Here is a 21,299-nt window from a genome sequence, read left to right on the forward strand (position 1 = left end):
TTAATGTAGTGTCTGTGTTAAAAATCTACTGACGAATGCACTTCACATATTTCCACATTTCCCATGTGTTACTGAAGCCTGTCATTGTACCACTAACCCACCACCCCACCCCCTCAACCACCACTGTCAACAAGTCTGTACATTAAAGTCCAGGGGCTTTATTTCAATGTCTCACCTAAAAGATGATGGGTCTAACAGTGCCAAGCTTCCTTGCTCTCCATTTAAATGTGCTCAAATCCTGGTGTGGGGTCTAAACTCAAAACCTGCTGACTCAGGTGCAACAATGCAAACACTGAACGACTGCATCTCTCCTTTCCACTGTTTTGGTAGGAGTTCCTTTTATTACTTTGATATTGACGTATGACAGCACGTCTTATTCAGGGGCTTTCAGGGATCTATTGTATTGCTATCCTCTGGTACTGCTGATATACACCACCTTTTCTGGTGAGAGTGGTTTGATGCAATGTTGGTGGTTGGATCTGTGAGGCTTCATAATCTTGCATTTGTTTTTTTCTGTATTGTGATATCAAGCATAATGCAAATATTATAGGATCCCTTTTTATTGTGATATCTTTACACAATTATACCTGTATCAGCACAAGGCTAAGTAAGGCATTTTATGTTTTCAATTATTAAATTATCAAACTGATAAAATGTAAATGCGGCGTTTGGAAAAGATGTACCATTTGTAAATCCATGTCTGCGTTATCTTAGTGACTATGGTCAAATCATGCTTTCATTTGTATCCTGCTCTTTATGCTTCTGAACTATTATTGATATACTCAATAATCAGTGTCCACACAGAATGAACATGAACAGTTGTGCTCCCAAAAAGTTTGCTCTTTTCTTACGTATCCTACCAGAAGGATGGTGAAAAATTGAAAAGTTATGTGAGTTCTGATTTAATGAAATTATTCAATATAAACTTGGCCTGATTTATTAAACATAGTGGAAATAGTTTTGCCTAATCCTACCTCATCAAAACCTCTGAATTTTGAGCCTCTATTATACTCAAAGCTAAACAATATTCTACCTGAGTCTGACCAATGGCTTGTTTTCCCATTACCTCTCTTATCTATGTACTCTGTACTCCTAACTATAAAAGCTGCAATCCCACGTGCAGTCTTTTAACATATGTCCTTCTGAAATTCTCTTTGCAGTTGCTCCCTACTTTTTCACTGGTCTTCACAAGACTACTTTTGGATTTCCCAATTGGATATGTCTTCTGCCAAGGAGGAGAGATCTTAAATAATGTAAGTAATCTTTAAAAATGTAGGCTTTTCCCAGGGTGACACCGCCATTTAATTAAGCTCCCTCCAAGTACCGTGGAGATGTTTAGCCATCTGCAAGTTGTTCTGGTGTGCAGCCCTCTTCCAGGTATACAAGGCAACCACAGGAAGTTTCCAAATCGATTGACCCCAGAATAACTTCTTAAGGCAATGAAAATCCAGCCAAGCACTGACAGCTCGCTCAACTTATTGAAATTACACCTGACACCCAAAGTTCTGGGCTTCCTGGCTGGGGTACATACCCAACCTGCCCCTCCAGTTATGTGTCCAAAAACAGGCAATAGCTAATTTTTACCTCATTTTGCTGCACCTGTCACCAATCTAACAATTAAGTTAGTTGCCTGTCTTCATAACCAAGAATAGCCAATAACTAATTTAAAATCTAGAAAAACTAAAGGAAAACAAAAATAGGTATTAATGACGTCCGAATTAATTGGTTAAAACACAATGGAAATGAATAGGAGCCGGCCCTGGAACGCTGATAACTTCAATAAATGTTCTTTTATGTTCCCCCTCAATTTTCTTCCTTTCTGCTAATACGAAAAAGAAAGGGTCCCCAATTTTCTGATTTGATTTCCAATAGGAATACAGGGAGTAGAGGCAGGGAGCAATGTACATGCAATGTTTCTGCTGCTGCCAGTTTAAAAATAAGTGGAGTTGTGGGTTTGGGGATAGACACTGAACCATCCCAGATTGTCACGTGCATTCACACTGTGATGCCAATTTTGCATCACAGTGGCATGACACACCAAACAGCTCATCTGTACTGTATTCAGGCAGCAAGAGGCCAAAACTCCTGAAAACGGTGATTTTCTGCCATCGGCAGCTCTTAGGAACTCTTTGTACCTTAGGTTACTGTGCCAGCAACTCTGGGGGGACTCACATATTGGCAGCGATCAGTGCTCACACCCACCAGCCACAGCGGATATTTGTGGTCTTTAACACTCCCACTACACAACCAGAGCATGTACAGTGGTGGAAAGGCGTTGGCCCAATACCTCAGGCTGTTTGAAATGCCTGTGACACTGTGCAGTCTGTTTTCATGCTGATACACATTGATGACAGTACCTCATTACACTTTACAATTTGATCGACAGCAACTAATCCGCTAAACACACTTGGCAGGGCTCCACCTGGACCTCTGAATATTTCACTGTGTGAGGCTTCACGATGAGTGCCGGTTGACACTCCTGAATTATTGCAGGAGGCATCGCAGCTGAGCCTAATCCTGCCTTTTACTGGACTCCACATGGTACCAATCAGGAGCAAGAATACCAGCTAATTTTACCCTTCTTAGTCTTGGGCCCTTAGGCCAATTGTAGTTTTTTTTTTCAATTAATTCATGGGATGTCATTATCAATGGAAAGGCCAGCATTTATTGCCATTCGCTAATTGCCCTTGCACTGCAGTCCATGTGGTGTTTATTGTGTGTATTTGTAGTGGTTTAATACAACTGAGCAACTTGCCCCTTCAGAGGACAATGACATGTCGACCACGTTGTTGTGGGTCTGACCAGAGAAGGACAACATGTTTCCTTCCATAAAGGACACTTGTGAACCGGTTAGGTTTTTACGACAATCCAATACCTTCAAGGTCACCATCACTGATATGATTTGTTTAATTAACTGAATTCAAATTCACAAAGTGTGGTGGTGGTATTTGAATTTACATCTCTGGATTATTAGTCCCATAACATAGCAACCGTTATTCCACAGCCTGATTGCTGCTCTAGTTGAGAACATTGATGGATCAGCAATCAGACCTGCATCCTAGTCTAAATGTCCCAGCTACTCGTTGGATCAGCTTCAGAGGGGACAAATTTAAGTTAAAGTTAATGTAGTGGTCCCTCCCCCCACCTCCCCCATGGAGTAAATTTACCATGTGATACAGAAACTATACAGACCAGAAGATTCCAGGTTCAACTTTGTACTGAATCAATTGATCTTAGATTGGGCAACAGCTAGCCTCTGCAAAGGAATAAAAGCAGCTAGAGAGCTCACTCCTCAGCAGACCTGTGATCTCTGAGAAAAACGACATGCATGGATACAGGCTGGGGACTAGATTAGGCTCAGACGCGATGCCCTCCACAGGATACAAGTTAGCTTGTCAACGCTCACTCTCTGGGCTCACACAGAAACAATGGTCACTTCAGTGAGGTTTGTTGGGGACTGCCTTTGGAAAGGTACTGCAGTGCCAGCCTGGTCCTTCAGGGGTGGAGACGGGAATTGTGGATGTGGCTGAGGCATCAAGATCTGGAGGCACAGACGGAATCGTATCCCAACATGAGAATACCAGAAAATGTAAACATAAATAATTAACGTAGGGGAAAAATGAGATATTCTATAACCAAAGGGTGCAACAATATTTCTTTCTAATTACAGTAAACACTTCATAAAATTAGCTCATATGTATGTGTACACAGCAACAACAACTTGTATTTATACGGCACTTTTAACAGAATAAAACATCGTAAGATATTTTACACAAGCATTATAAAGTAGAACTTGACACTGAGTCACCTAAGGAGATATTTGGGCAGATGGCCAAAGGTTTGGTCAAAGGAGTAGGAATACCTTTGAGGAAAGAAAGGTAGAGAGTCAGAGTGGTTTAAGGAGGGAATTCCAAAGTTTAGGGCCTTAGTGGCTGAAGGCACAGCCATCAATGGTGGAGTGATTAAATCGGGGATGCTATAAGAGGTCTGAGTTATAGAAGTGCAGATATCTGGGAGGGTTGGAGGAGATTACAGAGGTAGGGAGAGGCAAGCCTGTGGAGGGATTTGAAAACAAGGATGATAACTTTAAAATTGATGCGCTGCTTAGCTGGGAGCTAATATAAATCAGCAAGAACTGGGATGGTGGGTGAACAGGACTTGGTGTGCGTTAGGATGCAGGCAGCAGCGTGTTGGATGACTCCAAGTTTATGGAGGGTAGGGTGCAAGTGGCTAGTCAGGAGTGCTTTGGATTAGTCAAGTCTAGAGATAACAATGGAAAGGATGAAGGTTTCAGCAGCAGAGCAAACTGGAGCAGGGGCGGAGTCAGGCGATGTTGTGGCCATATGGATAGGTGGTCAGAAGCTCATTCCAGGGTCAAAAATTACAATCGGCAGTTGCCAGGGAAAGGGATGGAGTCAGTGGCTAGAGTACAGAGTTTGTAGTGAAGGCAATAATTTTGGTCTTCCCAATTTTTAACTGGTGTGTATATTTCTGCTCACCCAGTACTGGATGCCAGACAAGCAGCCTGACAGTTTAGGGACAATGGAGCAGTTGAGAGAGCTGGTAGTGAGGTAGAGCTAGGTGTCGTCAGTGTACAGTGGAAAGTGACGCTATGTTTTAGGATGATGGCACTGAGGGGCAGCATGTAGATGACGTAGGAATGGTCTGAGGATCCACCAGAGGTGATGGTGCAGGAGCTACACTGATATATGCACAATATATATATATGCAGCAGAGGGAAATGGTGGTGTAGTGGTGATATCACTGGACTAATAATCCAGAGGCCCAGGCTCCGGGGACAAGGGTTCAAATCCCACTGTGACAGCTGTTGGAATTTAAATTTAATTAATAAATCTGGTATATAAAGCTAATCTCAGTAACACTGACCATGAAGCTATCACTGATTGTTGTAAAAACCCATCTGGTTCACTAATGTCCTTTAGAGAAGTAAATCTTTAACAAAAACAGAAATACCTGGAAAAACTCAGCAGGTCTGGCAGCCCCCTACTTCTCAACCCCCACCTACAGCACCTCCCCATGCAAACGCAAAATATGCAACACCGGCCCCTTCACTTCCTCTCTCCTCACTGTCCAAGGGCCCAAACACTCCTTTTAAGTGAAGCAGCATTTCACATGCATTTCCCCCAACTTAGCTGCCAGACCTGCTGAGTTTTTCCAGGTATTTCTGTTTTTGTTTTGGATTTCCAGCATCCGCAGTTTTTTGTTTTTAAGTAAATCTGTTACCCTTACCTGGTCTGGCCTACATGTGACTCCAGAGCCACAGCCCTCTAAAATTTCAGTTCAAGGGCAATTAAGGATTGGCAACAAATACTGGCTTTGCCAGTGACACCCACACGCCATGAAAGAATAAGAGGGAGAAAATAGTGCAATAAAGAGATTGCCACTGCAACTAAGAATGATCATGGGAAGCCATTGCAATATACATTTAGGTTTATTAGGACAGTTAAAATGGTCAAATGTAGCATGAAGTGCTACAGCTTTAACTTCTCAAATCTGTCTTAATAATCTGTACAAATAATTATTGTATATATTTGTTTTACAATAATTCTAAAAGCTCTATATAGATACATATGTGCACATTTGTAAATTGCCCTTCTTTCACTCAGCTGCAACCAGCGTATTTTGTATGGGCATGTGTGTAAATGTTTGTCTGTGCATTCCTGAGATGCTTTTCAGCATCTGTTTGATCGTAATTGGAAAATCATTTGTGCCCGTTTTGCAATGCCTGTGTCTTTTGACACAGCAGAGAGCCACACACATCAGCCCATCTTTTTACGGTCTTCTTTGTCTTCACAAATACTAGAATTTTGGATCCCTTGATAGATGGCCCTGGTTACCACTTGATAGCATCATCCCCATATCAGCATTACAGCATGGAAAGGAGGTGGATACACAACTGGGGCAAAGCTTTACCGTATTATACTGAGTTATTTTATTTGGTGGTAAAGGGGACAGTTCTTTCTTGGGATATATTGAGTATAACAGTATATAAAACAGGTGCAGGGACAGATTATTTGAGCAAAGTGCATGGTGGGACCATCAGGAGAGGCAGGCTGCAGCTCTTGTCGAGAAAGAGCTTGCCAGATGTAAAGAGCATGGGAAAGGACACCAAGTAAGCCAGAGTGTAGGGAGATCGTCTGAAGGGGGACCACATCATTTACTGGGGTATTTAACCACACAGACCAGTCAGATCCCAGTTTCAATACATGGTTTGCACCACATTAACTAGCTTCAGGCAGAGCATCAATGCTGATTGGGCTCAGCATCACTGCATTGAGGAAAATCAGAAAAGGTATTCGCTTTTGACTATCGTCTACTGTCCTGCACTGGAAAGCGTGCACATTTGGAAAACAAGTGAGGACAGGATTCAGTTTAATGCAGCCACTGTCAGCTGTTTTTGTTTTACTTTTAACCCCTTCCGCTATCGGAAACCCAAGGAATTACTAAAAAAAAATATGCTTTTCACTCAAGTATCAAGCCAGCATCAAACAACTTCCCCGACACATTTCTGATCTTTTTTTTTGCCAATTTTGCCTTTTCTGCTCTCCTCTCCTCAAGACATTGGCTTATGTTGGGATGGGGTTTCAATGGCACTATGCCCAAGTGTGTGAGCTTATTTAGTAAGTCAGTCTCTGACCCTGTGCTCTCTAAAGAGCTACAGAGATATGCACATTCCATTATGATTCATTGATACCAGCCTGGAGTGGAACTCTTGAAGAATTTAACTTTTGAGGTTAAGGGTACCAAAGCCACTTACATCATTTCAGTTCCTGCATTGATCAAGTTCAGTTGAGGCAACACAGAAAGAAGTTAAAATCTGGGACATTTCAGGTCTGTCAGGCTTTACCAGTCAGAGTCACACCCACTAGTCACCACGGGCAGCATTACAAAAGAGATTTTATTTTCACTTTAAGTTAAAAAATCTATTGGTCCCTACCAATTTTGGGAAAGGGCTATATTTGTGATTGCGTTTCATTAAAGTGTCATTATCTTTCACAATTTACTGGATTAGATTTTTGCCATTCTACTGTTCAATATGTGCATGTTCCTCCTGATAGGAGGACGGTGAGTATATACACATTTCCCTCAAAGTGAGTATGTGATTATGACCATCAAATAATGGTGGGTGTGTGTTGGTGCCCCCAAGCAGCCATGTCTGGAAGCAGGTGAGGAGGGAGGTGGGGGATGGGGGGAAAGGATTGAAATTTAAAGCAACTTCCTTTAGCTTTTTGTTTTTATCCTTCAGATCCTTGACGGTTTGTTCACATGACTTCTAGAAGTCCCAGAGCCAAAAGCAAAATAATTATCCATAAATAATGGCAAATTTGTTGGCAGGTGGCAAAAAATGGAGTTAAATCAGATAAATAATATGGGAAAGGGATCCATTCTAGGGATGTTAGTGACTACATGCTGCACTCTAATGAAGGAATTATTAAAGGACAGAGTGTTTTTGTATTTTTATCACACAGTCACAGTACTTAGTATTATGTCAATAAATGGGATATGGTCATTATAACTGCAATTACTTTTGTTCAATGTACTGTAAGTTGTTAAAAAAAAAGCTCAAAACAACAAAAAATTACTCAGAAGAAAGTAAACTTTAAAATGAAGTGGGCTGACTGCATGTTCCTTCATGTTTGCACTTGAAGCTGGTTAATCCTGTTTTGGTATTGCAAACATGTCTCAGCTGGATGAGTTGAGCAGGAAGTGGATTCCAACTGAAGTGTCACCTGTTTGTTTTAATTTTACCATGTTTATTGCGACTTGCTGGGCCACCGTGACATCAGTTTACCAACCATTAACTGCAAAAGATAGTAAACAGCCTCATGACTACAAATATTCCGCTTCAATCATCGGCATTCACGTGGGCTGGGGTTTCTTTATTGGCAAGTTTACTGCCAAAATTGCAGCTGAGCTCTCCTTAACCCTGAACTTTCAAGAAGCGGGCCAATTTCCCAGTGCACCTTCATTTTTATTGAAGGCAGGTTCCATGTTCTATTATTGCCCTTTAAGTCATGGGGTTAGTGAGCACCGCCCCATCACCACCCCACCCTACCCCACGACATCTCCACCCCCAAACACACCCACACACAGACACGTACGCGCAGACAGACTCACACACCCACACACGGACAGACAGACACACACAAACACAACCACACACAGACCCACCCACACACAGACACATACGCGCAGACAGACTCACACACCCACAGACAGACAGACACACACACACAGACCCACCCACACACAGACACACATGCGCAGACAGACTCACACACCCACACACAGACAGACAGACACACACAAACACACACACACACACACACGCGTCCCCCCCGCCCCCACCCCTCCCATTAATCTGCCCACCCTATAATCTCCAGCTACTGGAGAAGATGTAGGAAGCTAAGATTGAAAAGGTGCACAAGCATCGGCAATGGGGGAACCAAAGGAACCAAAGCTTTATGATCAGATATTTTTGTCACTGATCAGATAGGTGCAAAATTGGAGCGAGGTGAGTCAATAATGTGTGAAGCAAAATAGTATTATTTCCAAATGAGGGCCTTAGGGGTTGTGGAACAGATCTCAGTGGCAGCAAGTGACATGCATGTTTGTTGCCAAATGGAGGACACAGTAATCGATATATTTTGCAGTGGACCTGGGGCATAGTCAGCTGAAGGCCACCCTTTTGAACTGTGTCTACAGCTGTCTGGTAGCTGTTACAACACAACCACTCCTTCGAGAGGAAAGTGCAGCCTACTCAGTCTCAGGCCATATTCTGCTCAGATCCACTGTCAGTCCACAGATTGATGAGCATCTGCAGCCAATTTGAACTAACCCCAATAGTCAAAGTAAACCATGGCAAGAGCAAAACTCTGGGTTGACGAATCCTTTGTCCCTTTCACTGTCAGATGGTGCCAGTGTTGCTGCAATGGCGCAGGTCTGGCTCCTACCCTGCTCATGTGCTGCGGTGGTCACCTGAGACATCTTCCACTTTATCTAGAGATCAATGTCCAGAGGGACACAATGTAAAAATCTCTAGATAAAGGGGAGGAGGAAAATGTACCCAATGCCTCATCCTGATGGCCACCTTTGTTTGTGCCTACACCAGCTGTGCGTAGACCCTTGGAGCACAAACACCAAGTGCTGAGGTTCTATCTATCCCCGGTGTTGTGAAGGATGGGCTTGGTCACGTTGCCACAGAATGCTCTAATCATTTGCATCTTGCTGCACCACCTGTCCCTCATGAAGATGTTTATGCAGAAAAACACTTTTGACCACATATCCATCAGGCAGCGGTCGGCACATAATATCCTCCACCCCCTACCATGAAAAGGAAATGCTGGATCCTATCAAATGGTTCCCTGAGAAGACTGTCAAAGTCATTTGGAAGAATGCCTCATTGCCAGAACTTTCAAACAAGCACCAGGACATGGCTTGGCTGGTGGTGAGAAAGGCCCGGCCCTTTCCTTCAAACATACCCAGACACTTAGCACCACCGTCCACAACCCTGCAGTGGGGCAGAGACTGTTTCCCGCCTCCTTCAGGAATGTGCCTCTGCAAAGAGGAACCTGCAGTGTTTTTTGTGGAGATTCATCCCGAGATGCTTTGTGCCGTACGGGCTGCTCCCAGGACACACACCAAGACAAACATCAACCTCTATAGGCATCCCTGCAGTGAACGTCTTGATCATTGCCTTCCTCTTCCTTCTTGGGGAACAGATCTAACGGAGACCATTGATTCCTGAGGTTAGTCTGTCATTTTTAAAACTTTAAAAAATGCAACAATAGCCTTTACAAATAATTTATAATCCTGTTTAAAAACTTTTACTTTTAGAAAAAACTTGGAAGAAAACTTAAAGGTTTAATTACTCACTTAATTACACAGATATAAGATTATTAAAAACACGTGAACTAATACTAATTATAAAAATTTTACTTACTAGGTAACTAGGGCTTGAATTTTTAGCGTGGTGAGGGAGCATGACTGGTGGACCCGGAAGCAGATGTGAAATCTGCTTCTGCCCATGATTGGCTCCCGACTGCAATTTCAAGCTGGCTAGCCAGTTAACTGCCGGCCAGCGTGAAACACACGTGGAGACACGCTCAGCATTGCTGGTGGAGGCAGGAAGAGGGTGGGCACCGGGACCAATGAGGGTGCAGGCAGGGGGTTTAAAGGTTGCTAGGGAGCTCCCTGAAGGCTGGTAATCGGTATTCAGAAGCCTCAAGGAGCTGTATTGACATTCTGTTGGTGTCAATGCATCAGGAGACATTCTGGCGTTACTGTCAGCATTATGGCATCTGGACCTGGTGTCCACGGCAGGTGGGATGGAAATGCCCGCAGCCAGTCTGCCCCCTGGCTTCCAGACGATTGCCTGCGGGTTCTTCTGGAGGCAGTGAGTGCCCACCGTGAGGTTTTGCTGCCATGAAACGGTAAGAGGAGGGCATCTCACCTCTGACCAAGAAGGCCTGGATGGAGGTGGCAGCCCTGGTGAGCGCGCATGATGTTGTTTGCCAGGCATGAATCCAGCGCAGAAAAAGGTTCAATGACCTTTTGTGCACGGCCAGGGTGAGCACTGACTCCATCTGGAACTGTGGAAAGATGTCTTTGTGGGTGGCAGGACTTGTTGGTGCTCACGCGTATGAAATACAGAGCCTAAGATGGCACATATCCCTGTGCCTTGAAACACTAAATAATTAGACCAGATGGCTGACACGTAAGGGTGGGACGAGACAATGTGATGGGCACCTGGACCTGTGGCTCTTGGGGCAGGGGGGGTGGGGGAGGCTGGTATATTCTGACGTGTAGAGGGGGGACTCGTGAAAGCACTTTTGTCCTTACAGGAGAAGAGGAGTCATAACGCGTAGGAGTGAGGATGAATGTGTGGCAGAGTGCCAAACCTCCTTATTTTAACTCTGGTGGAGAAGAAGCTCTGGAGGTGGCATGTGGGCGTGGAGCCAGGCCCACTGGCCATGGAGAGGCCAGGGAGGAGTGTAAGAGTCCAGACGACAGTGGAAGGACTTGTGGAGGGTACATGAGATGTAGGGCAGTGGCTTTTTGACTGAGATTTGTATACCAATTGTCCCTGTTGCTCATCCATTCAGTACACCTTTCTGAGGCAAATGTCCATTGTGACAAGCAACCAGAGTGCATGCACTGTGATTTCGTAATCATGTTCACGACTGATATTCCCTCTTCCTCCCTCAGATTCCTCCTCCTCACGCCACCACAGAGACCCTAAGGACCCTCCCTTGGCCACCGAGGAGGAGCAGATGTCACATCCTCCCTCTGCACCAAGCACCTGCGCAGATCCAGGCATGCTCGGTGGGCGTAAGCGTCTCAGATCAGATGGTAGTGCACAGTGGTGAAGGCACATCACACTCACCTGAGGAGCTGGCGGAGGCAGATAGCCCACAGGGTGTCAGCAGTCGGGGGATTGCTGGAGACCCGGACGATGCTGAGCCTGAGGCAGATGATTGTCCCTCAGGCGGCAGATGCTGGATGTTCAGCGGAATGTGTGGGAGGAACTGGCAGAGATCCCTGAGGGTTTACGTGCCATGGTCTCTGTATTGGAGGAGTCCATGTGGAGCATGAGCACTGCATTTACCCAGAGCTCCGAGCACACAGCCTCCTCCATAGAGAGATTGGCGACTCTCATGGAGAGGCAGCTCCAGCAACTCAATCAGGGGTTTCTGGGGTTGCGTTTAGACCTCAGTAAGTCACTGCCAGTGTGAGAGATGGATGAGGTACCTAGTGACTATGCTAGGTGCCCATCCATCGATGGTTCAAACCAACCCCACGTTGGCATGCTCCTCTCAGGGCGCTCTGGATGATGGCAGCAGCTCCTCCGCCCCTCTGCCAGTGACTGTTGCATGTGAAGAGACTGCCACAACTGAGGAATACCCAGCCATGGCGCTGGACTCGCCTGCCCAGATGGGGCCTGCACGGGCTCCGCCAACCAGAGGACGGCTACCAAGGTCATCAAGGCTGATAGGGCATCAGAGTCAGCAGGCTGCCTCCAATCCAGCTGCCAGCGAGGTGGAGGGGCACCAAGACGTAGCTCTCGCAAATGGAAGTTTAAGTCACTATGATCACAAAAGGGATTCTCACGGGTGATTTATGTTTCATTGGCAGGTGTGCACTGGTTAATTTGTATATTTGGCTTCATTATAATAATGTCTCATTATGTGCAATGGCATTAGTGTGCTTCATGCTTTTGATAGGGAATAGGCTTGGGAGTCACATATGACACAGAGAAAGGGCTGCAAACTTTATTACAGAGGTCGGACTTTGACCTAAGGGTGACAGGATTGCCTCATCAGGAAAGATCATTAAGGTGCCGTACCCCTTACCATCACCTTGACTCCTTGATTTGGATATCTAGCTGAAAGTCCTCTGGATCGAGGCCTCCCTGATCTCCCTGCCTCCATCGGGATCCTGCTCCTAACCTTGGGGCTCCTCTGGCTCCTCCTCAGACCCAGCACTCGAGTCGTCCTCCACGGCCTGTGCAGAAGGATCATTGTCTTCATCGTTCAATGGGTTCCCCCTTGACAGAGTCAGATTGTGCAGTGCGCAGCGCACAGCAACAATAATGGAAACGTGCTCAGGAGAATATTGAAGTGATTCCCCGTGAGCGGTCCAAGCAGTGGAACCTCATCTTGAGTAGGCCTATGACCCTCTCCATTACTGCCCTTGTGGAGGCATGAGTCTGATTATAGCTCTCCTCAGCTTCTGTCCTTGGGTGTCTCGGTGGCATCAGGAGCCACCTTTTCAGCAGATTCCCTTTTTCTCCCAGAGCCAACCATCCAAGTGAGCCGGAGCAATGAAAAGCCTTGGCACCTGGGAGTGACGGAGGATACAGGCATTATGGCAGCTTCCAGGATACCTGGTGCAGGCCTGAAATGTCTGACTGTTGTGGCCATACACAATCTGTACATTAAGGGAGTGGAAGCCCCTTATATTGATGAAGGCACTGGCTCTCCTGCTGGCACTTTTATTGGCACATGTGTACAGTCGATGGCTCCCTGGATACGGGGAAATCCTGCAATTGCAGCAAAGCCTCTGGCTCACTCAGCCTGGCTGACTTTGTTGGTTCTGACCCTTCGGAACAGAGTGTCAGTGACCAGCTTGATGCAGCTGTGGGCAGCCGATTGGGTGACACCACATAGATCTCCCACTGACCCCTAGAAAGAACCTGAGGTGTAAAAGTTCAGGCCCACTGTGACCTTTAGAGCCACTGGCATAGGGTGGCCACCTACACAGCTGGAGGTGACCTCTGGACCAATCATCTTGCATATTGAGGTGACAGTCTCCCTGGAGAGGCGGAGCCTCCTTCGGCATGATCTTCAGACATGTCCATGTAGCAGGAGTGCTGCCTGTGAACTCTGTCTGCTGGATAATGGCACCTTCTCTGGACCCTTCTGCCTTACACTTCCTTCTGGCCCTGCACCCTTCCTGGCTGTGCCTCTTGACCCATGGGACCCACTCTGGGATGCTGGCTACAGGCAACTGGCCTCCTCTCCCTCTGGCCCTCTCCCCTTCCCTTCTGAGGAGGTCCCTCCAGCAGAGAAACAGGAATGTGCACTCATGGGGCCTCTTGACAGAAAGCCTCTGCAAATGCTGAGAAGTCAAAGAGCTGTCCAGAGCACCCCAAAAAATGAGAGAAACTACCTGTGAACCAACTCCGACCAACTCACATCAAAACTCCTACTATTCACTTTGCCAAGAACCTGTGAGCCTTTTATCCTGCCCTGGGTAAAGAAATCTTGGAAAACGCGAAGGCCACCCTGGACGAATGGCCCATGTGCTGACCTGGAAAGCACACGGAACACTCAAAACCAGACACAATTGCTGTTTAAATGGCCTTAATTGTCCCATTAATTGTTGGCGAGCACACTTCCAACTCGAGCGCGCGCCCTCAGACCGAAATATTGCGAGGCAGCGCAATAATGTCAGGACGCCTTCAGAACCTCACCTTGCCCCATTTCATGAAGAATGGGGACTGCCGGGCGCCTGGTCTGTGACCACAAAATTCAGGCCTATGTCTTTTAGCTAGGGAGTGCCTCCATCCAGTGGGTCCCGACACCTCTTCTTGAAGTGTTGTCTACTACTGGCAACCACAGAGCAGTGACTGAGGGAAATGTGGCTCAATAATAAATCTACCCTTTGTTATTTACATGCTAAAGGGTAAGGCTGTAGATGTCTGCTGATCGGTCACGGTGTTTCTGGTGTGGAAATCTGACATTGATCCTCAATCCTCTATTTTCTCCATTGGTTACCATGGCTACAGCCTGAAAAGGCAAAATGGAAGAAAACCCAGCCCATAAACTCCTCAAAGGCCCAATGAGTAAATGCACTGTTCACTGTAGTGTTAAACCATGCAATGGAGAAGGTTTGTGCTGGGCAGTGAGGCAGCTGGTCTCAGCTACGATGTGACAATAGGTCTCTATGCTTCTGCGCCAGGAGGGGAGAAGAAAAAAATTAGGGTTGATACTCCTGGTCACTAATGAAGTGTGTGTGTCTGATAGGGATAGAATTGGGTTTGGCTCTGAATAACTCCCATAATTAAATAATCTGCCAACACTCACTGGCGAGACTCACACAATGAAGAATGTCCACTTGGGTGAGATACTGGAGAATGACAGGACCTTGTGAAACTGCACACAACAACCTGCACTTAAATAGTGCCTTTAATATAGATAAATGTCCCAAGATGCTTCACAGCAGCATAATTGTTAGATTTATAAGATCATTTTGTTTTGGGACCATATCTTTAAATTTAGGGAATACGTGACCTGTCCTGCAGTCTGTCTGGCAGTAAGCCTGGGTGGCTTTATTGTTAGAGAACAAATGAAGACTTAGATTGTTTTACTGAGAAGAAGGTGAAAGAGACAATGGCAGCATTCTCTGAGTTTACAATGACTACATTTTTGAGTCTTCCAAAGTTTCAGAAAGGTGTTGTTGGTTATCAGGTCATAAACAGTTTTGCTGTAAACTGTCCATTTCCTTGGAAGATGAAAGGGAATTGGGGTCAAAGGTAGCTAATTAATATTTCTACCTGAAATCAAGGTTAATGTGTTTCATGTTGCCAATGGGAAGAGGACAGAAGAAGCCATTTTTGAGATCAGGTTACAAGCTTCCCGACTGATCATTGAGTATCCCAGACAGATAGCAGTTTTTGTGTGATCACCAGAAAGAAGAGGCTGTTTGGCTTTGTAAACTATCACAGCCGAATGCGGAAGGAAGACGGTGTCTGGTTGAATTCATGCACCCTGCAGCCAGCTAAGGATTCCAGAAGATTAGTCCTGGCATGACCAGGGGGAAGAAGAATCACTGGAACAGGCTTTACTGCTGATGGTGGATTTAAGAAACCCTGAAAACTGAAAAAATCACCTGGAGACAGTCTATTTAAGTTACTACCCAGCAAAACAGGGATACAGGAACCTATTGGAAGCTGGAAGCAACTGTGGAATGTTTGCTAAAAGCCTGCAAATGTATTGGCTGGTATCCTAATAAGGCGCATGGCGAGTGCAGTCTTAGGCAGAGAGCCCGGGGAGTTGCCAGGCAAAAACAAAGCTTTTACTCCAAGCGAATGAGGAAAAATGGTGGGAGTTAATCTAGCTCACATTCTTGCACCTTCAGTTGCTCGTTCAGTGAGACTCTGGCTTCAGTATTGATACAGATCAGCTGTCTATCTTCTTGACCACGATACATTGCAATCAAAAGGTGCTACAATAGCAGAAACAAGCAAGTTACATTGTTATAAGAGTGAGGGGAACACATCAATTATATATTTTAAAAATGCTGATTTGATTGAACTATTCCACTTCAGAATGTATTAAAAAGCCTCTGTCCAACTCCATTTATGGATAAAGCCATCGTAAAAGTGTCAACCTGTGCATGCAGTACCAGTTATACTGACAAGCAGTGCTGTAAATTACCAATTCGCAGGTTTAAATTTACCAAAGTGATATTAGGAAGGCAATGCAGTGCCTGACATTGGAAATCTGTTGTTGCATATTATGTTGCACTTCAACACAATGCAGCAGCTTGACCCTTACAATAGGCTATGACTGCCAACCTGAACAACAATGGCCAACAGCAGGACATCCTGCCAGACTGGGCCATGGAGCAACCACCCCAAGCAAAACCCCGACCCTATTCGACACTCCTGGATGGAACAATTGCAATGGCCTTTTCTGGAAATGTGGCCTAATAAAGCATTGAGTCCCCTCATTGGCCAGAGTTTGATGTCCCATGGGCAGGCACGCGCCCGACCCAAATGGGCGTGACATCGCGCGAGATGACGTCGGTTGAGCGTCCCGACGTCATCGCGCACTTGCTGGATATTTCGCTCGGTGGGCACGTGCAAAAGTCGGAAGGGCACTTGCCGACAATTTAAATGGGCACTTAAGCCCATTAACAGCCCAATTGAAAGGGGTTTCTCGTGGCCTGTCCAACTTTACAGTTGGCAGATGGGCCAATCGGCCAGCCGGGCTTTACATTTTTGATGAAACCTCATCCAAGGGGCGGGATGAAATCTCCATTAGGATTTAAAATAAAAATAAATATCTGGGGACTGTTGTTTTTATGAGGCCTGCTTTCAGGTGCTTGATTACACTGCATGGACATTTTTTGTAGCATTTATTGGGCTTTCCTTTATTATTTGGAGGTCTGCAGCTCCCCGAGACAGCTGTCTGCCTTCAGGGAGCTCAGTGGAAGCGCACACTGGCACCCGCGGTGACATCGGTGCCCACCCTCTTCCCACCCCCACCGGCACTGCTGAGCCTTTCTCCGGGCACGTTTCATGTTGGCTGGCCGTTAATTGACCAGCCAGCGTAAGATCACGTTCACAGCACGATCTAGGCCAGGAGCGGGTTTTACATCCACTTCTGGCCGCGTCGATTTCGGGTGCGGGTAAAATTCAGGCCATTATGTATTTTTTTCACTATAACTTGTAGGCTGTGTTTTCAGCCCATCGCAACATGGGATATTATGACCGAACTCAGTAAGGCGAAATTCATTGCTCAGGAAATAATTTCTCCCCCTTCATGGAAATACAGAGGGCAAGGAAAGTCGCAGCAGCTGGCAGTCCTCGTTCCATACGACCGGAATTGTGGGGAGAAAAGCACGGTCTTCCAATTTTCACTGCCCCTCCAGTGAGAAATTCAAGCTTTCACGGAGAGAAGGTTCAACGCTTCCTCCGTCACGCCACTCCGACACTTCCAGCCTCTCGGAGAAGAATGTGAGGAATTTAGGAGAGAGGAAGTTTAGCTCAACCTGCCGGTGGCAAGAATTGGAGCATCGGCTGAGAGGACATTCAACCCACAACACCTCCCCAACAGAGATGCTTGGTGGAAGGAAACGATTAGGGCAGGATTGCATCAGACTAACAATGCCAGTGTTCTGGCTTTTCCATCCAGATGCACCCTAATCACTGCGCCCCACACCCTCCCCCTTTCCGTGGACCCACATCCTGACCTCGAGACTGCAGAGGGTGAGGCATCCTGGGTATCAGGGTGCTTTCACTTCAGGCATTCCCTGGGGCAAAGATCACCAAAAAAAAAAAATCCCAAATCCTAAAAAGAGCAGGATTTTTAAAAAAGGAAACACACTTTTGACGAAAGAGGATGAGCAAGACTATGACACAGAGAGAGCTCACAGTAATGCAATGAAGGAGACACAATGTGTAATGTCAACTAGGGCTCACCGTGAACAAAGATAAAAGCAAAATACTGCGGATGCTGGAAATCTGAAACAAAAACGAAAATAGCTGGAAAAACTCAGCAGGTCTGACAGCATCTGCGGAGAGGAACACAGTTAACGTTTCGAGTCCAGACAACTCTTCATCAGAACTAAAGAAATATAGAAATGTGGTGCATTTCACCACATTTCTATATTTCTTTAGTTCTGATGAAGAGTCGTCCAAACTCCAAACGTTAACTGTGTTCCTCTCCGCAGATGCTGTCAGACCTGCTGAGTTTTTCCAACTATTTTCGTTTTTGTCTCACTGTGAACAATGCCATGCAAAATGCGGCAATAAGTTTTAAATCGTTATGGCTAATAACGCAGTCCCACTGCAGCGTTTCAGGAGTGGCACATTTCATGCCCATGGCATGCAACCTCACCTGAGTTTATTTAAAGATTAGTGTAATTAAATTATTTGCTTATGCTCCCAGCACCCTGGTCCATCTACCTGAAATGTGATTGGAGTTGGGGCCAGGTATCTTTAAAGGGATGTTGCCATTGCAAATTGATTTAAAGCAATGTCATTCTTTCCAAAAATTTGATGAGTGAGTGCGGGAAGAAGAGTTTTCAACTGAAATAAAGGGAAGGCAAAGCCAGTATAGGCAGACAACGCCTGATTGAAAATGGAGGAGTCAAGCTTCCTGTTCGATGGCTGGCAAAGCAGATGTGCTGCTGCAAGAAGTGGTGCAGATTCGGCCTGTCAGCCATTCCAGGGGACCATCCCTACAGGATTGAATGCACAATGTCTAACCTAGTGCTTGCTGATTTCATTGACGTCTCCTTTAAGCTTACACCATCTCAGCTATGAAATGCTGCCCTTAAGAAACTTTGAAATAAATTAACTTTAAGAGGTAATAAAATGAATATGGAGAAAATGCCCAATTCAAAACACTATGCTAAAAGGATATTGTAGACATTACAACAACAAAAAAGGCACACAAAGCCTACATCACATTAAGAGCTCCTTCACCCATTGTGCTTCTCCTGCCCTCTTTCAACAATGGCTGCAGAAGGGGAAAAAAATATAGGCCATATCCTGCATAATTTGTTCAGTTGTATCAAACCTGGGCCTTAAAGAGGCACGAAGCACTCAAGCACACTAAATGCAGCTCACTACTGAATTGCAAATCCCACAGGAAATGAGTAGGAGGCTTGCCTCCCCAATTATGTGATTCCCATTGCAACCATTGTTAACTTTGCCTGTTGGCGCCCCTGACAACTACCTTAACTCCTTCCATTTAGCCAGTTACTAAATCCATGATGACCTTTGATGCCCAACAACAAGGGACGGCATTCGGACAGTGCAACCCATGAAATTGCAAGGGCCCACCAGCTAGTCCAGAGCACCAGCAGAGTTGTGTTAAGTACTATTCAGGGTGTCGCTCAGGAGGTTACAATTTGAAGAATCTTGAACAGGAAGACAACAGGAATGTAGTTAAAGATAAGTTGAATTCCACATTATGTTTGAAGATGACATACTCCAATCGCAAACAAGAATCTTAAACTTAAGCAAAGGCAATTACATAGTATGAGGGAGAGCCGGCTAAGGTTGATTGGGTAAATAGACTAAATGGTGTGACAGTAAATAAACAGTGGGAAACATGTAAAGAAACCATTCAAAATGTTCAACAAAAATACATTCCATTGGAAAAAAATTCAGTGAGAAAGTGTGGCTTGCTAAGGAGGATAAGGACAGCATTAGAATAAAAGAAGAGGCATATAATGTTACAAAGTGTTATGCCATGGCTGATGATGTGTGTCAGGTGGACCAAATCCACAAGGGAAACTTGGCCACGCTATCGCAATGGTTTTGCAATTTGTATTTATTATGAGATGTGTGCACTGAATTCAGAATTAATGAGTCCACCAAGGCCTTTAGAGGTTTTAAAAGTTAAATTAAAATATTTATTAACAACATAAAAGATTTCAAGCATGTACATAAGACTACAATAACAACCCCTAAAATTCCTAATTAACGTGACTCCCAGTTACACACCCACTTTAAGACAACAGTCCAAAATAGATTTTAGATTTAAAACAAAACCAGAAAGTTAACACAGTGCCCACTTAACAGTGAAATTCCAAATGGCTTTCTCTATCCTCAGTTACTGGACATAGCCAGCTTATGCACAAATGGTTGGAGGCTTCTTGAAGGCTGTTTCACATACTCCTGTTAGAGCTTACATGACCCTCACCTCACATAGCCTTTCATTCTCCTTTATATATGTTTTCCTCTCTTTAATATGTAAATGTTATTGTTCCACGTGTCTTTGAAACTATGGGCTGAACTTTGCCGTCAGCGAGCAGGGGACGGGGTCTGCTCACCGACGCGCAAAATGACACGGGATGACGTCTGGGGTTAATCCCACCCCATTTAAATCTTCAGGAAGGCGGGGGCACAGCAAAATCAGCTGTGTGCCCGCTGATCTGTCAATGGCCAATTGAGGCCATTGACAGGATAATTAAAACAATTAAAGGACCTGCCCGTCCAACCTTAAGGCTGGTGGGCAGGCCAGGAGCCCTGGTGGGCTTCTGAAAAAACATGAAACCTCATCCACTGGCGGGATGAGGTTTCATGTAGGGTTTAAAAAACTTTAATAAAGTTTTAGTGAAATTTATTAACATGTCTCATCTCGTGTGACATTGTCACATGAGGGGAACATGTTAAGGATTTTTCTATTTTTAATGTTTGTGCAACTTTCAGCGATCTCCCTGAGGCAGCACTTAGCCTCAGGGAGGTGTGCACTCTTTTGTGCGCATGCGCGAAAGAGCGCACTCTCGCATTTGGGGAATCCCCACCTGCCCGCACAGGCAGTGCATAGCGCTTCCCACTGGGCATCATGCTGGGCGGGCCTTAATTGGCCCGCCCACTTACAATGGCGATGGGGCCCGCTTCTCCGGCGGGGATCGGCTCCCTGCCTGCCGGAGATTGGGTCAGGCCTGCCTGCCTGGTAGGCAGAAAATTCTGCCCTATATCTTTCTCATAATATAAAAACTTTCATGTTGCCAATATTGTCAGTAACCTTTGGGGAAAATAAACACACTCCTTAGCCTTGCTTATCTGGCTAGTTGTAAACAGACCAACATCCCTTTGAAATCCAAACAGTCCCTTCATTTATCTAAAAAATGCAAATTCCCTTCACACCTTACACGCTAAGCCAGCATCCATGTTTATTTATTAGCATTTCAAGCACATTTCTACACCAAGCTTCTTTTGATAATTCCAAACTTGCAAGTCTACCTGACTCCAAATGTAGTCAAATCAGAGACAGACCCAACTATACTCACACCCATCAACCGACTTTACAATGAACCAGAAAAATATTATGAAAATTATTATACTTTCATAACAAAAGAATAGTAAGTTTGAGGATTGAGAATGTTTATAAACCAGCAAGTTTCAGTGCTAGGGCCTCAGCTAAAAAATGGCATTTTTTATAACCTATGTAAACAAAAAGAAAACAAAGGTGGATTATTATATTTACTGAAGGAAGAGAGAGAGAGAGAGAGGGGTGGCAGGTGAGCAGAGG

The sequence above is a fragment of the Cetorhinus maximus genome, chromosome 4 (genome assembly GCF_964194155.1).
Source record: "Cetorhinus maximus chromosome 4, sCetMax3.hap1.1, whole genome shotgun sequence".
Taxonomy (NCBI): Eukaryota; Metazoa; Chordata; class Chondrichthyes; order Lamniformes; family Cetorhinidae; genus Cetorhinus; species Cetorhinus maximus.